The sequence below is a fragment of the Tyto alba genome, unplaced genomic scaffold (assembly GCF_018691265.1).
Source record: "Tyto alba isolate M040663 unplaced genomic scaffold, T.alba_DEE_v4.0 Super-Scaffold_13, whole genome shotgun sequence".
NCBI lineage: Eukaryota > Metazoa > Chordata > Aves > Strigiformes > Tytonidae > Tyto > Tyto alba.
The window spans coordinates 2341065-2358182 of NW_024881275.1; the positions used below are offsets into that span (position 1 = coordinate 2341065).

The 17118-nt window shown below is 37.7% G+C and overlaps 1 long non-coding RNA gene across 1 annotated transcript; it reads right to left on the reverse strand.

The window, feature by feature from the left end:
• Nucleotides 1-3999: 3999 nt before the first annotated feature.
• On the reverse strand, nt 4000-14302 carry LOC116965141. Its single transcript, XR_004409176.2, has 3 exons — nt 14025-14302; nt 11283-11447; nt 4000-4098 (listed from the first exon to the last, which is right to left on the reverse strand). It is a non-coding gene; the product is annotated as an uncharacterized LOC116965141 (long non-coding RNA).
• Between the last annotated feature and the right edge of the window lie 2816 nt (nt 14303-17118).

The following is a 17118-nucleotide window of genomic DNA, read 5'->3' on the forward strand; positions in this document are numbered from 1 at the left end:
CAAATGGGATTGGCAAAACTTCTTGCTCTTGAAAGCTTGTTTCAGAGGCAGCCTTGGATATTTTAAGTGCTTCCTATATGATGAAGTATTGGGACTTGCATACTGTCCCTTTGGAAAGCATAAACAGCATGTATGAAAACATAACCTTTTATGGGATAAAAGGTTTCTTAAGATTTTATTAGCACAATTTGGAGGATAAGAAAAAGAAAAAAAAAAGATGTTCCCGCCCCCCTGCTCAACTAACAGGCCCCTGTTTTGCTGTGTTGTTTAAATAAGAAATAAGTCCATTAGATGCTTGGGCACAACTACCCTTCATCTGACTTAGAATCATGATTTTATATGGCTGGAGTGTCAAATAACCACGTTGTCCAGAACTAAACCTTGGGTTTAAATATTAAGTGGAAATTTCTATTGGTTTTGAGAAATTCTTAGCTTTGTTCCTAGCTATTCTAAAAATTATTTTTGAAGAATATTTGCTTCAGTGTTAGGATTGCCTTTTTTATGTCGCTGTTGTAGAAGCCTGGAGCCTTGTGGAAAAACCAGTTCATACCCTGCCACATTCCCCAAATTAGTGTCGATATTCTAATATGAGATGTTTCGTTGGGTCCATTCAGTGATCTTATTCTGCAGCTTCAGGCATTATGGTTCTGTCTTACTGACTGCAGTACTTTTGTTTCAGCATCTTCTACAATGTCAGCTGAGGTCCTGGAATAAGGCTCTGCTTACTGGTTGGCTACCTCTTGCATAGCCAAGAAAAACACTGTTGAGTCAAATTTATATAAAACAGCAACCTGAAAAAAATGCTGGGATAACAGAATGGTGGGAAGAGAATTGCAGATAAACTACTGCCATCAGCACAGAGCAGAGCTTGTTCATAGTTGTGTGAACACAACACAAATTATGAATATTTTTCAAGTGAAGAGCAGAACATTTAAAATATATAGGCTCAGGATCTAGCTGACCTTATCCACCAGATTAAAACAGTCTGAAAAGTAACCGTATATAGAGGCAAAATAGCTAACATGTCCTTTTAAAGAAAGGTTATTTTTGTTATTTTTGAGTTCTGGCTGAAATGAAGACAGCTGGATAGAGAAGGACCAGATGCAGAATACCTATGCCAGTTTTTGTTATTTTAGGTCATACTAGTCAGCACCAAATAAAAGAGAACATAAGTATTGATATCCTAAATCAAAGCTGTGGTCCGCTGAGTCTTATAGATGCTTTAGAGTAGAGAAAAAGATGTGCCAGTAGACACAAGGAGCAAATCTGTTACCTCAGCATTACTTCATGCTTCCCAAGAGTAGGTGATTTGCATAAACCTTTGAGTTCAAGATGGTGTATTAATTTAACAAATATCTTTGGATTATATATATTTGGATTGTTAGTAGTCTTGTCTGCATGTACCCATCCAGTCCAATGTGAGTTTTGTGAGATGCTTGCTCTCAGAGATACCATGTGTTGAAGCTCTACATCATCATCACAGGCTCGGCGAGTGTCTTTATTAGTTCACCTTACTAACATCACAGAAAGAAATCCAAAAGTAGCACAAAGCTCCCATTATAAACGTACTGTCAGACACAAAAGACAAAAACACATGCTTCTCTGCTTAAATGACTCTCATTTTATTTAAAATTAACCAAAAAAAAAAGCAAATATGAAATCTAGGGGAGAGGGATGGAAATTCTCTGACACATTTTGCTTCTTGATGAGCGCTGTGGCAGGGTTAGAGCACACCCCTCTCGTGTTAAAGGAGCGTGAAGAGCGTAAGGAAAGCAGAGTGACATCCCCTCTGACTTACTCGCTCGCTCATGCCAAGGCTTCCAGTCCGCGACTTCATTCTGTCACTGTGACCTGTTTTGACCAGACCCTTATCCTTTTCCAGTCCTGTGAAAATCGTTACTAGGGCAAAGTGCTACTCGACGCTTTAAACATGGAAGCAGCTGAGCAAAGAGACAGAAGCCCGGATCCTGCGGTCCCTGCTCTGCAAAACATGCCTTGCACAGACCCGTGTTTGAATTCCAAAAGCGCGAGCAATAACATACATCTCCAGCCAAGCACTGCTCATTCATTTAAATGCAATTTTCCCCTCATCTAAAGAGCCAGCATAGGGAGGAAAATACGAGGATTTGTAACCTGAACATTCTGGAAAATTTTTTCCCTTTGGACCAGCTTGGAAAGCAGGGAGACATTTGTCCTTCTCATACCGCTGTAACTCAATCTCAATTGTAAAGAATTAAGAGCAGGACTTGCTTTTTAAATGTTAGCAATGGATATAAGAATAACCAAGCCGATTGTTGTTGATTGATCCCATACATAAAACTAAAAAGCACAAGGTCCTAAGTGTAAAATAAGAGTCAAAGATTTTTGATATGGCTTTCAGACCTTTTAATAATGTTCAATTACATTTTAATTAATGGCGATCTCAGAGATCACGGTGGTCGCAGTTCAAAAACAACAGCTGTAAAGAAGCCAGAAATTATGTGAAAGGGGTCAATCCTGATTTATTTAGTATATTATGTGTAGACTTTTACTAATAAATAAGGACCAGTAAATGTGAGGTGTTTGAAGTGAAGAAGGCATCACCCAAATTAGAGAGAAACTTTAATAAAGTGACATTTTCTTTTAATATTTTTCATATGTTTTCCTGTTTATTCTCTTCAAATATTTTGGAAATCTGTTCCAAGTAGATGGGTTCACAAAAGTCGAACAACTGTTAATACAAGGAAAGGCCAGGACTTAGAAAGACATAGATACCAAACTATCTATGGAATTAAAATAAATTCAACCAAGGTCACTCCTTTCTCCTGAAAAGGCTTTAAAAAGTCCAAACTAAACCATATTGCCACAAACCATCATGAAATCCACATCAACCCATTCTGTGTAATGAAAACATCCGTTCACAATCTGAGATTCTTTGTAGCTTTCTGTAGAAACATGAAACTGGACATACAAAATGAACTTCTGAGGTGTGTCAGTTTGAGAAGAGCCAGAAGACCACAAGAATGTATTAGTTCTACTTTTCACAAACTTGTTAAAGACTTTCTTCTAATTGTTGACTCATGATTTCATGTAAGAAAATAAATTTTCCTTTTTCTTTCTTTTCTTTTCTTTTCTTTTCTTTTCTTTTCTTTTCTTTTCTTTTCTTTTCTTTTCTTTTCTTTTCTTTTCTTTTCTTTTCTTTTCTTTTCTTTTCTTTTCTTTTCTTTTCTTTTCTTTTCTTTTCTTTTCTTTTCTTTTCTTTTCTTTTCTTTTCTTTTCTTTTCTTTCTTTTCTTTTCTTTTCTTTTCTTTTCTTTTCTTTTCTTTTCTTTTCTTTTCTTTTCTTTTCTTTTCTTTTCTTTCTTTTCTTTTCTTTTCTTTTCTTTTCTTTTCTTTTCTTTTCTTTTCTTTTCTTTTCTTTTCTTTTCTTTTCTTTTCTTTTCTTTTCTTTTCTTTTCTTTTCTTTTCTTTTCTTTTCTTTTCTTTTCTTTTCTTTTCTTTTCTTTTCTTTTCTTTTCTTTTCTTTTCTTTTCTTTTCTTTTCTTTCTTTCTTTCTTTCTTTCTTTCTTTCTTTCTTTCTTTCTTTCTTTCTTTCTTTCTTTCTTTCTTTCTTTCTTTCTTTCTTTCTTTCTTTCTTTCTTTCTTTCTTTCTTTCTTTCTTTCTTTCTTTCTTTCTTTCTTTCTTTCTTTCTTTCTTTCTTTCTTCTTTCTTTCTTTCTTTCTTTCTTTCTTTCTTTCTTTCTTTCTTTCTTTCTTCTTTCTTTCTTCTTTCTTTCTTTCTTTCTTTCTTTCTTTCTTTCTTTCTTTCTTTCTTTCTTTCTTTCTTTCTTTCTTTCTTTCTTTCTTTCTTTCTTTCTTTCTTTCTTTCTTTCTTTCTTTCTTTCTTTCTTTCTTTCTTTCTTTCTTCTTTCTTTCTTTCTTTCTTTCTTTCTTTCTTTCTTTCTTTCTTTCTTTCTTTCTTTCTTTCTTTCTTTCTTTCTTTCTTTCTTTCTTTCTTTCTTTCTTTCTTTCTTTCTTTCTTTCTTTCTTTCTTTCTTTCTTTCTTTCTTTCTTTCTCTTTCTTTTTTTTTTTTTTTATTTCTTCCCCAGGAGCTTGCCTCTGAAGCGAGAAACCTGGGACCTGCTCAGAACAGTGCAATCTGTGAAGAATCGTATTTGAATGTTCTTCTGCAATAGTACATTTTCTAGGGTGACCAAATCCTAATTTTTTTCTAGGTAGCTTTCGCTTTTATTTTCTGTGTTATAAGTGATGACAAAGTTCATTGCAGTAACTAGAAGGGTGCTTTTTCTTACTAATACAGATTTTGTTCTTGCTTCACCTTCCGTTTATATGTTCATAGGCACAATCCATGACAGTCTTTTCACATCAGCAAGCAAATCACTTCTCTTTTCCTTGCAAATCCCACATTTGCCTCATTTTTCAGTGTTTTCTCAATTACAGCACCTCTCATCCCAGTAGATCCTAAAGCACTTGCCAGCTTAACACCCCCTGATGTACAAATGACTGCATTTCTCATAATAGTAGCATGGGGTTTTAACTCACTCTCATAACAACCTTGACAAGGCAACTTTGTTCTTTAGCTAATGTCTTTAATTGGGCACACACTGGTTGTTAGGGTAGGATTAATTGTGAGCATCTGGGCATTTATTTATTTACTGTTTTTTTTTTTTTTTTTTTTTTTTTTTTTTTTTTCCCCCCAACAGAAAGAGTACTGAAGTCTTTGCTATGAGAAAATTCACATAAAGACTTGGCACGTACCTTGAATTCATAAAGGTCTAAGAACCCTTAAAGGGGGATTACATTTCAACAGTGTCTCTTTAAATTTGTGCAAGTTGTGTACATCAGAAAACAGTAGGTTTGTATGATAACTGGACAAATAAGAGTGTGAACCTTCATTCAAATCCATGTGCTTGTGAAAAGAAGGGGAAAAAAAAAAGACAAATGGAATGTACTGTAATAGTTGATGTTAGTTTTATGAAAGGGAATGACAACCCCCTGAAACTGAGGGTTGACCTATTGTCAAAACTATGCCTGACATTACCCTTCTCATTACTGAGTAGAGTCGTCTCTTAAATCTTCTATACTCCTCCAGGTGCCATAGGGTAGGTCTACAGGACAGAAGTTCTATACCAGAAAGGGGAGCCCAGCGAAAGATCCCAGTTTCTGAGCTGTGATCAGCAAATGAGAGCTACATGTACCCGTCCTGTTATATTTTATATTTGTATTCACTGTAGACTCCTATGAATAGACTGGAGTCATCCAGCAAGAATCGATGAATTACAAACACACTGGTATTGTTAATACAGTTGGGTATGAAGAAGTGACCAAAGATAGGAAGCATGAGGGAGTTTTTGGTAAGATTGGTAATCAGGACAACTCATAATCATTGACTGGCAATATATAGAGAGATAAGGAAAGAGCTGTGAGACAAGGAGGACATCAGTGTTGCCTTTTGAATGTTGACAATAGTAATTTAAGCACATTCCCTTTGCAAAGCAGGTAGAGCGGTTGGAGATTCCCAACCTACATGTTAGTAGACCTTTGTTGGAAGATGGCATTCCCTAGAGCACAGAGATGTCTGAATGCTCCTCATTTGCTTCAGTGTGTAGTCAGTGGTGCCAGCTCAAACTCCTCAAAAAGATGAGTTAACTGCATGTATGCTGTAGTGGGTAAGGAATAGTTCATTTGTACTAAAATGGCTGACATATAGAGGGAACTACTAGTTCTCAGCCAACAACAACCACCTAAGTGGAGCAACACCTCTCGCTACTCAAACATCTGTCTGTGCCTTGACTCTGATCAGATGTAAACCATGAAACATTTCACTCCATGTATCCTGCAGAAATAGTCTTAAGTACAACATATGTGTTTTGCAAGGATGCTGATTATTTTGAATTTCTCTGGAGATGTGCTTTATCAATGGTTAGAAGATGTTCCAGCTATGGGTAATAATTAGTCATAAAAAACCAGCAACACTTTCTCATACTGTACCAAAATATTCATGTGCCTTTTGTAAACTTGCTCATATTAGGCACATCATCTGAACCAGGAGTATGGTCTGTAAAAGGTGACAGAAGTCCTGGGGGTAGAAACCCCTGCCAGAACAAAGCTGTAGCTCTTTCAGTAAACACCTTCCTTGGTTCACATCTCCATAGAGAAAGTGGCAGGGAGGACATTGCTTGGTGGGACAAGCTTCAGAAATCCTTACCAATAGGTTCGAAATTCCAGATACAAAACTAATTTCTTTCAAGAATTAGCTGGCTGTCGAAAGTATCAGTGAAGCAAAGCTGATGTGATTGTCCAGAGCATCTGTTCACTAAGTTTAGGTTGTACCTCAGTGCTGAAGAATGGACTGATGTAAAGGTTGGAAACCCCAGGAGTGATTTATATCAACATGCCATAGGCATACACACCTTGCTCTGAAACAATGGACAAAATTACCCTTTTTTTGCGGGTGCTATCTCCTTTTACAACCTGGTGTATCCCACCTTGTTTCTTTCCTAAAAGTCAACATTCAACTATTACAGAAAATTAGCATCTCTCTTTAAAATCCCTTAGCCAAAATATAGACTATTTCAACAGCTATATACATGTAAGTACATTTATTAAAGTAATTAAAAATGCTTGGGCTTAAAAGAACAAAATACTTAAGCTTTCAGGAGATCTAGAGTGGCATTTTGTATGTTTTCCCAAACAAAGGATTTATCATCTTTTATAAAATGTGAGGTTATTTCTCTAGAGGTGGTTTGTCATATGTTGCCTGTATTTTAATACTCATCCACTTTGCATCAGGTGCAATATGCTCTTTTCTGATGAAACTTGGAAGTTTTCGTTTGAAAAATGATGTGTCTTATAGATAGCAGGGACTAAGCAATTTTAGCTATGGCAGAGCAATAAAAAACATTCTTACCATGGATTCACTGAAGGTGCAAGGACAAATATTAGCCTTGCTAGGTCTATTATAGCACTTATTTAAAAAAAGAAGAAAGGAAGGAAATGCATTCATATTTAAATTGTCTCTATGTCTTCATATGATGAAGAAAATTTATAAACCTGAGTGAATAAAAGTTTAGGAGTAGTGTGTTGTTAATGTGTTTAAAAATATTTTTAAAAAACCCATGAAAGTAAATAAGAATTTTCACAAATTCCAGAACTGAAATTCTTGTTCAATTTTAGTAATAAAAATGTATGTACTGTATATGAGTATTTAGGTATGGATTTAGTTTGTTTTGATAATTTGTTAATGATTCAGAAATTAACAATTAATAACACTGATTCTAAATAAATAATGAATATAAAAGACACGCTTTCGTATGTACATTAGGAACATAATTAATTGACTGTATCAAATGTAATGCAGAAAATCTTTCCCTGTCTACAGAAATGATATGAAGGTAAATCCTGTTCATCCTAAGCAAACAAGAAACATACTGGAAAAGGTGGGACTGTTCCAGGAGTAATGCAAAAAGGATTTGGCCCATGCACGTCATTTAGGAATGGGCTGAAACCTGTCTATGAGGGCACAAGAGGCAAATGGGTACACTGAAATATAGATACCCAGTCTACACTTCACATCTCCTTCAGTGCAATGTTGAAATTCTTATTTACTATTTAGTGTGTTTTTTTTTTTTTTTGGGGGGGGGGGGGGGGGGCGGGGGAAAGAATTTAATGACTGTTTTTACATTGAACTAGGGAACCTGACCATCCTGTCTGCAAAAGGAATCCATAAAGTTTATGCGGGCAGGGCCTGTGGGATCGGGATTTCTCAAGTGATAAAATCCTATGGGCCACAGTTTCAGACTTATTTTTGCTAGTCCGGACTCCTAGTTGATCCCACTTTTAGAACTGATGTGCAATATTTAGAGCCTGGCACGGAGCCAGCCGTATCATTAAATCCTCTCTGCTGGCTCTGGCAGAGAGCAGTTCCAGGCTAGGAGCTGTCTTCACGTCAGCACAACTTCTTAAATACCCACAAGATGGAAAAAGGGAAAGTGAATGAATTATTCAGGAGTAAGTTTGGTAATCAAAGACTGAGAGGTTTTATTAAAACAAGAACAAAGCTCTTGCCATCAATTAAAGCACTTCCGTCTTTATGTAAATGCTTAACAAAAGAAATGAAGCTGTTTCTAGTCCTTCCTGCAATGCATGGGGGATTTCGTGATGAGTATGCCGGGCCTTCGGCCCTGTGTGGGTGGACACCCCTGCCCAAACAGGAGCCATCCACTCCCACCCATGGGATCACAAATCTGACTGGATTACTAGTTTGTCACTTCAAACTCAAGTTTGGCACCAGAACAACCACACCCCCCCGAAATTTGGTCCTGCTTCTCCCTTCTTTTAGGGACAATGAACAGAAACAAACATCGTTCTCAAAAGAAAAACAGAACTATTTATCATTAGGACACTAATTCTGATATCTTCTCTTGCTCAGTGCTTATTTTCTTAGTGTGAATTAAGACCATTACATTAAATTGGATGTATTTTACATTTTTAGGGGAAAAATCATAAGATATTGTTTATTTGCATGAGCTTTCTATGCATATGTGCTTGAGAATATAAGAAATAATGGGCTAGTTTATCACTATACGTATGAACTTCACAGACTGAACTGAATTATTGGTTTCTGAAGGAAATAATATTATCAGGTCACCATAATGCTAAGCAGTATTACATTTTAGTAGATAATTTCTGAAAAGTGCTTACTTTTGAAAAAAATAAAAACTTGAAAAAAAAAATATCCTGGCAACACTGCTGACTGAAAAAAAATATTTATATTTATATTAAACCCCTCAGCTAGATTCTTAGACACATCACTGCTTAAAATGCAGTCACCTGACAAAAACAGTTCTAATTATTACCCCCTTGGGCTAACATTTTTCAGAGTGACTGGCTAAAATGCACTCCAGCTCATAATTTCTATCTCTGACAGTGGAAGACATAACCTAGTTTCCTCTAATGCAAAAGTCTCTAATCTAGAGGGCAAGACCCTGTTCCGTATAACACTGAAGGAGAAAATGCAATTTGAGCACAAGGAAATTGCACACATAGTTTGATAGTTCTACCATTCTCATTTTTTTTCCCCAGGATTAAATGTCTTGTTTTATTTTATGCTAAATTATGACCTGGCTCGGACTTGTATATATTCTTCGTCATATTCTGGAAATTTTATACTGTAAAAACAAAGGGATATAGAAATGCAGTCTAACTTCCTTATTCGCATTTTAGCCATTAAAAATTCCAGATTTCCGTATAGGGGGTAAAGATAATTTTTTCTTAAGCGATAGTTTTTGCTTTGGCATATGGCACTTGCAAACAATAAGCTTCATTCACCTCTGGGTTAATCCAGTTGTGTATCAGCACAGCGTGATTGATTTCATATTGGTGTAATGCAGTAGTGAATCAGGTTCCAAGGTTTGAAAACAGAGCTCTACATTAACATCTACATTTGTATACTGAAACACTGGGGAACAGATTTTCAGATGGGCTTCATCCCAACATCATTTCCTTGCAGCACATTTTTCACCACCAGAAATAAAAAAAAAGTGTCCATAATTTTGTGCTCATGAACACCACAGGGAACAAAAATTAGAAAGTCTCTTGGATAGCGAACTGCCTGAATTATACATGCACCTGCCTGAATTATACATGCAATTGAGTAGTTAGATGCTTAACTACTAATATTTGCAGTAGAGGGTACCTGCCAAAACCCAGGCCTCGATGTGCAAGCTCAACTGCTAACAGCCTCTCAGCTGAGCCGAGCAGATTTACTGGGGTGCACAGAGGGGGCTGCCTCGCTCCAATTAGCACCACCCAAATGGTACAGCCTTCCCTCCCCCTTGACATCAGGGACGATTCTGCATCTGCCCCCGGCTGAGCCTGACCAGAAGGATTCCTGGCAATGCTGGGAGAAATGAATTAACTATTTTTTTTTTTTTTTTTTTGGTTCAGTTCACGTAGGCAGTGGCTGAATAATAAATTGACCTCAATCTGATAAAGCCAAAAATGCTGAAAGACTTTCAAAAAAGTGAGTCAGGGATCCTGGAAAAGATGCTTTTTGAAATGGGGTTTTATTAACAATTTTTATTTCTCCCAGTCTAAGAACCACCCTTTCCTTTGTAGCTTGACAGCTGCTGCTTAACACCTTTTTTTCCAGCTGGCAAGGCAGCTGGGTGAGCACGTTTGTGGTTAGTACCGGTACATTGCCTTTGTGAGCAGTGGGGGCACCCGTTCCCTCTTGAAAATGCGTGTCACCCTCACATCTCATACATCTTCCATCACTTTGAGGCGTATCTAGAAATATTGGTAGCAAAAGTACAGTCCAAATAAAGGAAAATTAAAGCCATCTTCTGTTAAAACTCTAATTTCTGCAAAGTTTATATTTAAAACTCTCTCCATAGACTTGTGCACTTACTCAACTAGGAAAAGGAAATTCATTACTACACTTGCTTCTTTCAGTTGGACCCTATTTTTTTTTTTTTTAAATACCAATGCTTGGCAGAGTTTTCAATGAATTATAGTACTTTGTGCTGGAAAGTCAGTGCTGGATGAATGGTCTCCTTTGCCTTTTTTTAAGGACAGAGAATGAGAGAACGTGAGCAGTGCAAACAGGGGCCTGAGGACATAATCACCAGAAAACCTAAATCTATGAAAATCACTTGGGTTCAGTCTCTGGGCAGAGAGCTTTTTTTTTTTTTTTTTTGTATGCATTCTTGTCTCCATACACACATCTGTTTGCAGGATCTCAGCCCACACTTACAGGGAAGATCACAGTATTTTCTAGCATCCACCCTTCAGGCTGAAATTGCAAAGGGAACAACATCTCTGGAGGACGAGCTTGGTTGGCTGGCTAGGACGTCATAGGATATGGTACGTGGTACAGGAGCTACTGCATGGGGCCATAAAATGTAAGATACTTGGCGGGTAGATTCTTGTTTAAATTAGTTTACCCTTTGCAATCAGAACAGACAGCAGAGATGTTGAGTATTGAAGTGTAAGCCTGGGTTTAGCTGAGCTGTGCAATCCCAGTAAAATGCCATCTCCCCAGATATTACACATTATTAGAAGGTTTCCTTGTATTTGTGTAGTTAGTGAGGCAAGCAGGGAGATATAAAGCAAACTATTTATTTGCTACTGTCAAGTATCACACTATTAGCAATTAATCTCTAAATTACCTTGTTTTCTACATTTTTTTTTTCTGCCTGTGAGGACTTGAGCTCATAAAACATCAGCAGAATCTTAAGGGATTTCCAAGAAAACTTCTATTCTGAAGCAGCCCTGTCAATATTAAACACATCTTATATTACCTCAGTCAGGCATATCAGCCGTCCTTACTCCTGGCTGCGGTGGACCACCTGCAAAGGGCAAATAGTTGTAGAAGTCACCCTGAACCATCAGTCCTCAGGCATCCTGCTCAGACTGCTGCTTGTCAGCTTGCCCAGGGGCAGGAGAAGCCCAGCTCCTCTTCGATGCTGTAGGAAACACATGATTAATAGCTTTTAGCTAGTCCGGGTGAGTGAGGTTATAGTCAATGAGAAAGGCTTAACACCCATTCAGCAAGACAGCTGTCCTCTGGTAGCTGGGTTTTATAAAGGTCCATCCTTTGATATAGATTAACTGATGGCTGGCCCTTCAATGTGGCACAGTGTAAATACTGAAAGATCCTTTATACCACTGGCATTTAAATTCAGACTGACAAATGAGCCATAACTACTACCTGAGGGATTAATACTACAACAGCTCTTATGCAGCTGATAAATTGGTGAGGCAAGAGCTTCTTATGGGCAGGCCATGCAAGTACCCTCTGCTGAAACCTACATTCTAAGAAGGAAAGGACTGAAACACATCCGAATTCCTGGGTAGAGCCACCCAGGACCAGCTGGGCTCATCAGATTGACCACCAGCATTATCAGGGCTGAAGAAAATGTGGAGGGGACCCCAGAGGCCAAGGTGAAGGGACGGGGTGGACAGGGAGTGGATATTGACATGGAAAACATTCCCAAGAGAGACACTGCTGTTAAAAGGCTAGAAACCGTGGTCCCCAGTCCCTGACTGATGGGGTTTTATTTTCTATCTTTCGTAAGTCAGTAATAATGTTAGCTCTGCAAGAAGGCCAACAGTTTGGACACTATCTCAGCCTGTCCAAGCTTCTTCACCTTTTATCCAATCTTCTATTGTCTTCTGCCAGCTTTTGTCCTGGGGAACATCACTATCCCCTCATCATCACCACCAGCTGATTCATATTTTGAATATAAAACCAAGGTTTGTGGGTCTATCCTTCTTGTAATGAAAAAATGATTGCTCTCCCAGCTAAAACCACTTCTAGAAAATTTTATTTAGTGCATCATGTCTTTGTACTACACTAGGAAACTCGAAACCTAATGACAAAATGAAAGAAAATGCTTTTCTACTTAATCTCAAAGCTAGAAAGAATTAGGATATTCTTGCATGGAGAACAGAAGATATTAGTAATTCATACTGGGAGAAACAATAAACTAATTGTTACTTCACTAGGAGGGTTTGTTGAAAGTGTCTGTAGCCTGTATCCCAAGCCTTCTGTACAGGTAGCAAGAGTAGAAAATAGCCCTAATCCTGTTACAAAAATTGTCAGGAAAGTCCACAAGGCTGGAAAAGGATTTTATTCTCTGTGCACCAGTAATTCTGTAATGCAAAACATGGTATGGGACACATCAAGAAATGCACGTAAAGAGTAAGAGATCTGTCATCAGCCAACTTGATGCTTACTGGGATTTCTGGTGTTGCTTGGAAAGGACAGTGAATGACATTTGATTCTTCTTGAGATGAACCTGCTCCCTCAGATGTGAGCCTGTGTGATTCTCACCTTCTGACTCCACAATGTTTCAGCACTCTTGTGCACTTTGGTGGGGTCACAGACTCGTGACTTCCTCGTCCCAACACTGTGGGAGGTGGTGTTGCTCTTCCCGATGACCTGCTACTTGAAGCCTGACACTCCTCTGACATGAGGTTGTCTCCTTCATGAAGGAGGACAGCTGAACATTCCAGATCTAAACTCCGTGTAAATAATTTGTTAGGAAAAGAAAGATCTTGGCAAATATCCATTACTTTTATAAGAAAGAAGCATATTTCTCAGGGATAATGAAAAAAACTCACTCCTTTTAATTTTTATGAGGCCTATGTAGACCAGAAAGAAAGAAACCTCTATAATAATTTGGCCTACAAGTGGTTTGATAGAGTAATTGGGGTGAGGGAGTGTTTTTGAGCCAAGCCTTAATGATATGCTGTTAAATGATTGCAGAGGGGAGAAGTGGGAAAAGGAGAATCTGCTGAAGTCAGTGGGAGATCTGTAGTTCACTTCACCAAAGCCAGGATTTCATCCCAAGTCTGCTGTTGACAATGATGTTCATGAACATCTAAAAACATTATAGTATTTCGTCATTATTTAGCTGGGAACTGAGTATGTCTGTGCGTTGGGAGTAATTCACTATATCACCTAAACAACTTAATCATCTAGACTTTTCATGTGCACTGGCAAGAAGCAGACCCAGACATTTGAAAAGGAAAACCAATCTAAATACATTTGAACACCTACTAGAGGATACAAAATCCCTGTTTTTTCCTAGGGAATTCTTCATTTCAGCTGCACTGTTTTTGAACCGTAACCCTGGCTTACTAATTTTCAGCCTGCTACATAATGAAGTTCACTGTTACAAATTTTCATATTCAAGAGTAGAAAACTGTAAGGAACTGAAAAATGAAAGCAGTAACAGTTTATAGGCACAGTACTGTAAAATTATCATATTTCTGCAGTAGAGTTACTGATTTGATTGCCCTTCTTTTAACCACTTATCTGCTTTCCTTAAATATAAATTACATGCATGTAGAAAAAAAACGCCATGTATGTTTCATTTAGGTATTTGCCATCCACATTCACATGATGGAACTGGAAAGATCCAGGAGAACACATGCACAAACGCATTAAGCCCAGCTCCTTCCAAAAGCATGCAGAAACAAAACAAAGAGAAGGCCCATGCCTAGTTAAGAAGAGTATGCTATAAACTTTTACTCACCTACGTAATCCTTATTTAGGAGTGCAGTGCAAATGGCTTTATAACATGACACTTAGCTGGATATTTATATTTCATGCTCACTTCCATACAGACCACGTGAAACACTTCGAAGTGGTGTCACAAAGAAATCTCACGGGCTGCAATTTTTTTGAGCAGTCCAAACATCCCTGTTAAACAAACCCAAACAGGATTCAGAAAGTGCAGGATTCCAACACTTTCCCCCCAAGATCAGAGGACCGCTGTGCATTCTCGTTCAATTTAAACAAAGTGAACGGCAGTTAGTATACCCTCCCCTAATGGGCACCCCCACTGGGGACATTGTTCGAGCACCACCACGGACACGTCCCCAGTGCAGCTGGATATGTAAACAAGGACATAATCCGCCTGAAAGAACACTCACAGTTTGGCAGAGCTCGCCGTGTTGTTAACATATTGTGCCAAAGCAATAACAAAGCCATAATTTTAAAGTTTATTTGCAGGCTCTTATTAATCAAGAAATTTTCCAGAAATTACTTCTAAAGGAAGGACCTTCCAGAAAGACACCATTTGGGGAGGAAGGTTTCCAGATGACTTTTTTACTTATCTGTAGTCTGTTCCTCAGAATAAATCACAATTTGGTCCAAGTTAAATTGAGACAGAAAACACATTGCTGTCATACAATGTAAGGGAGTCTTCTGGGTTTTTTATTTTGAACTCTCTCCATTTCTTGCAAGGCCAGTCAGGCTTTGGGTTGCAGTTGCTCACTAGACTGGAGATAGTCAACGCATTGTACCTTGGCTTACTAGCAACAAATTCAAAACATTAACAGTTATAAATTCAGTATAATCATCCTGAGCATGCACAAGCCAGTATTTCCAAATTAGGTACTCCAAGGAGAGAAAGTATGCTTAGCAATTGTTTTTATTTCATTAGTTGATATTGCAGGTTTTTGAACTTTTCCTGGAATTTTAGGGACAGTCATAAAAATGGCGGAATAATGTGACAGGAAAAGATGTCATTTGAAATAAGGTTTCTGTGAGCCTTCAGTCTGACAGAATCGATGGTTTGGGGTAAAAATGTACCCAGAGGTATACACTGACAAGATTTGTTATGGACATGACTAATCAGTAATAAATTCTAAACCTGTTTTTAAAAAAAGATCTTAGAAATTAAGGAGAAAGCTGTTGTGGATGTATTTCTTAAGAAAGAAAACCAGAACAGAACAGGAAAAATGATAGCTGGTTAACTTTTCCATTGAAAGCCTTTATTATAAAGCAGTATCTGTAGTACTTACACTGAAAAGGCCACTTTTTTAAATAGTCAAGTAGTGTAAGAAGAATTTTTTGTTGTTGTGTTTTTTGTTTTTTTTTTTTTTTTTTTTTTTTTTTAAGTTGCGCCATGTGTTCAATGTATTTTGGTGGCTCCAAAAGGAATTATGTACACAGCACATATACGTCTACATGTGCTATCTGTGTACAACTCTACCAAAAAAATCACGAGTAGCCCTGTTTTCATGGGTAAACCTTTGGGCATTTTCAACGCTGATGCACTGGATGGTGGTACAGCCATTTCACCAGGATACTGGTATCTCTGGATGTTGTGGATAAAATGTTACTGTGCATGCACAAAATAGATGTGTATGCACAGTAAAAGCTCCTTATACTCTTTGCTGACCGTAGGCCATTGGTTTGTCCCATCCCATGCTGAATTTACCACACGTGTTTGGTTCAGCTGAGAGTGTTTGGCAGATCCTATGTCTCCGTTGTTCTGCACATGTGCAAGCCAGCTGCAACAGGTCAATTTATCACTTTGATACCTGTTGAGCTCAACAGGTCTGTGTTTAAGCTGTTTTTCAACCAAAATGTAACAGAAACCCCATATCTGCCCTCTCAACCTAATCGGGACTATGAATTATGAATTGATCTTAAAAAAAGTGTGTTTTTATCTAGCTTGCCCTGACTTTCTTTGCTGGAGCAGCTGAGGTCCTACAAACACTGATGCATATTTAGCATACCACTCCTTTTTGTATAGCTCTGTGCTATGGAAAAGATTCCTGCACAAGGTGTCATTTGCTTTAAAAGCCTCTTAGGCCTCAAAAGCTGCAGTTGTTGACTACTTTGATATTTTCAGAGGAAAGTTCAAAACCACTACAGCCCATGCTTTTAGACCTGTCGAGGAAGGGCTCTCAACCTTACTGCCTGTGGTCAGGCGAAGTAAAACCAGAGCAGAGCTTTTAATTACTCAGATGTGGTACTTTCACTTTTATCTGTGTGCTGAGGTGTATACCATAGTTGGGACTGATGAGCCTCAAGCTAAGTATATAGATAGGATTGATTTTTGTAACTGTCATACCTGTGATCTGGCTGGCTGCCAACTGACCTTCTTTGTTCTGGTTCAAACCCAAAGAGCCAGGGACAAGAATTCTCTTTTGTCTGGGATTCTTACTGCGTTTTTGAGATCTATGGATTAAAAATATTGTTATCACTGACCCCAAAACATAGATGTCCTTATGTCATAGCCATTTTCATTCTGTGATGACCATGAGAGATTTATTATAGAATATGTGCTATGACAGATGTCCTTTATGTGATATTCAGCTGGAGAAGTGGCATTGGCTTCATACCAATTACAAACACCTCTGTCATTTCAGATGCTACTATTTTGAGCCCTCAGTTCAATAATAATAATTTATTATAACATTTATTATATTAAAAATTACTAATGTTATAATTTTAAACCAAAGAGCTCATTATTTTTAGTATCACTGACAGTTTTTTCCCGTTTTCTTGTCTGGTCATGGTTCCTCATCTACTGCATAAAGTCACCTTCATAACATCACTTAGATATAAACTAATAAAGCTGAGTGAATCTGCCGATAGCCTGAAACAATGGGCTTTAATGGTGTGAAATACCCTGTATATGGTAAACAACTCCTAACACAACATTATCATTACTATTTATTTATCTCAATGCTGAAAAATACTTCTGTGTTGGACAAAGAATGAAAAACAATGGCTCAGCTGTTAGTGACATCTCAGTTTGGATCAGCAACTTGAGAGAAGATGAGCCATGAGTGAAGCCTAGGAGAGAACAAATACTCTTTCCTTCTGCTTAC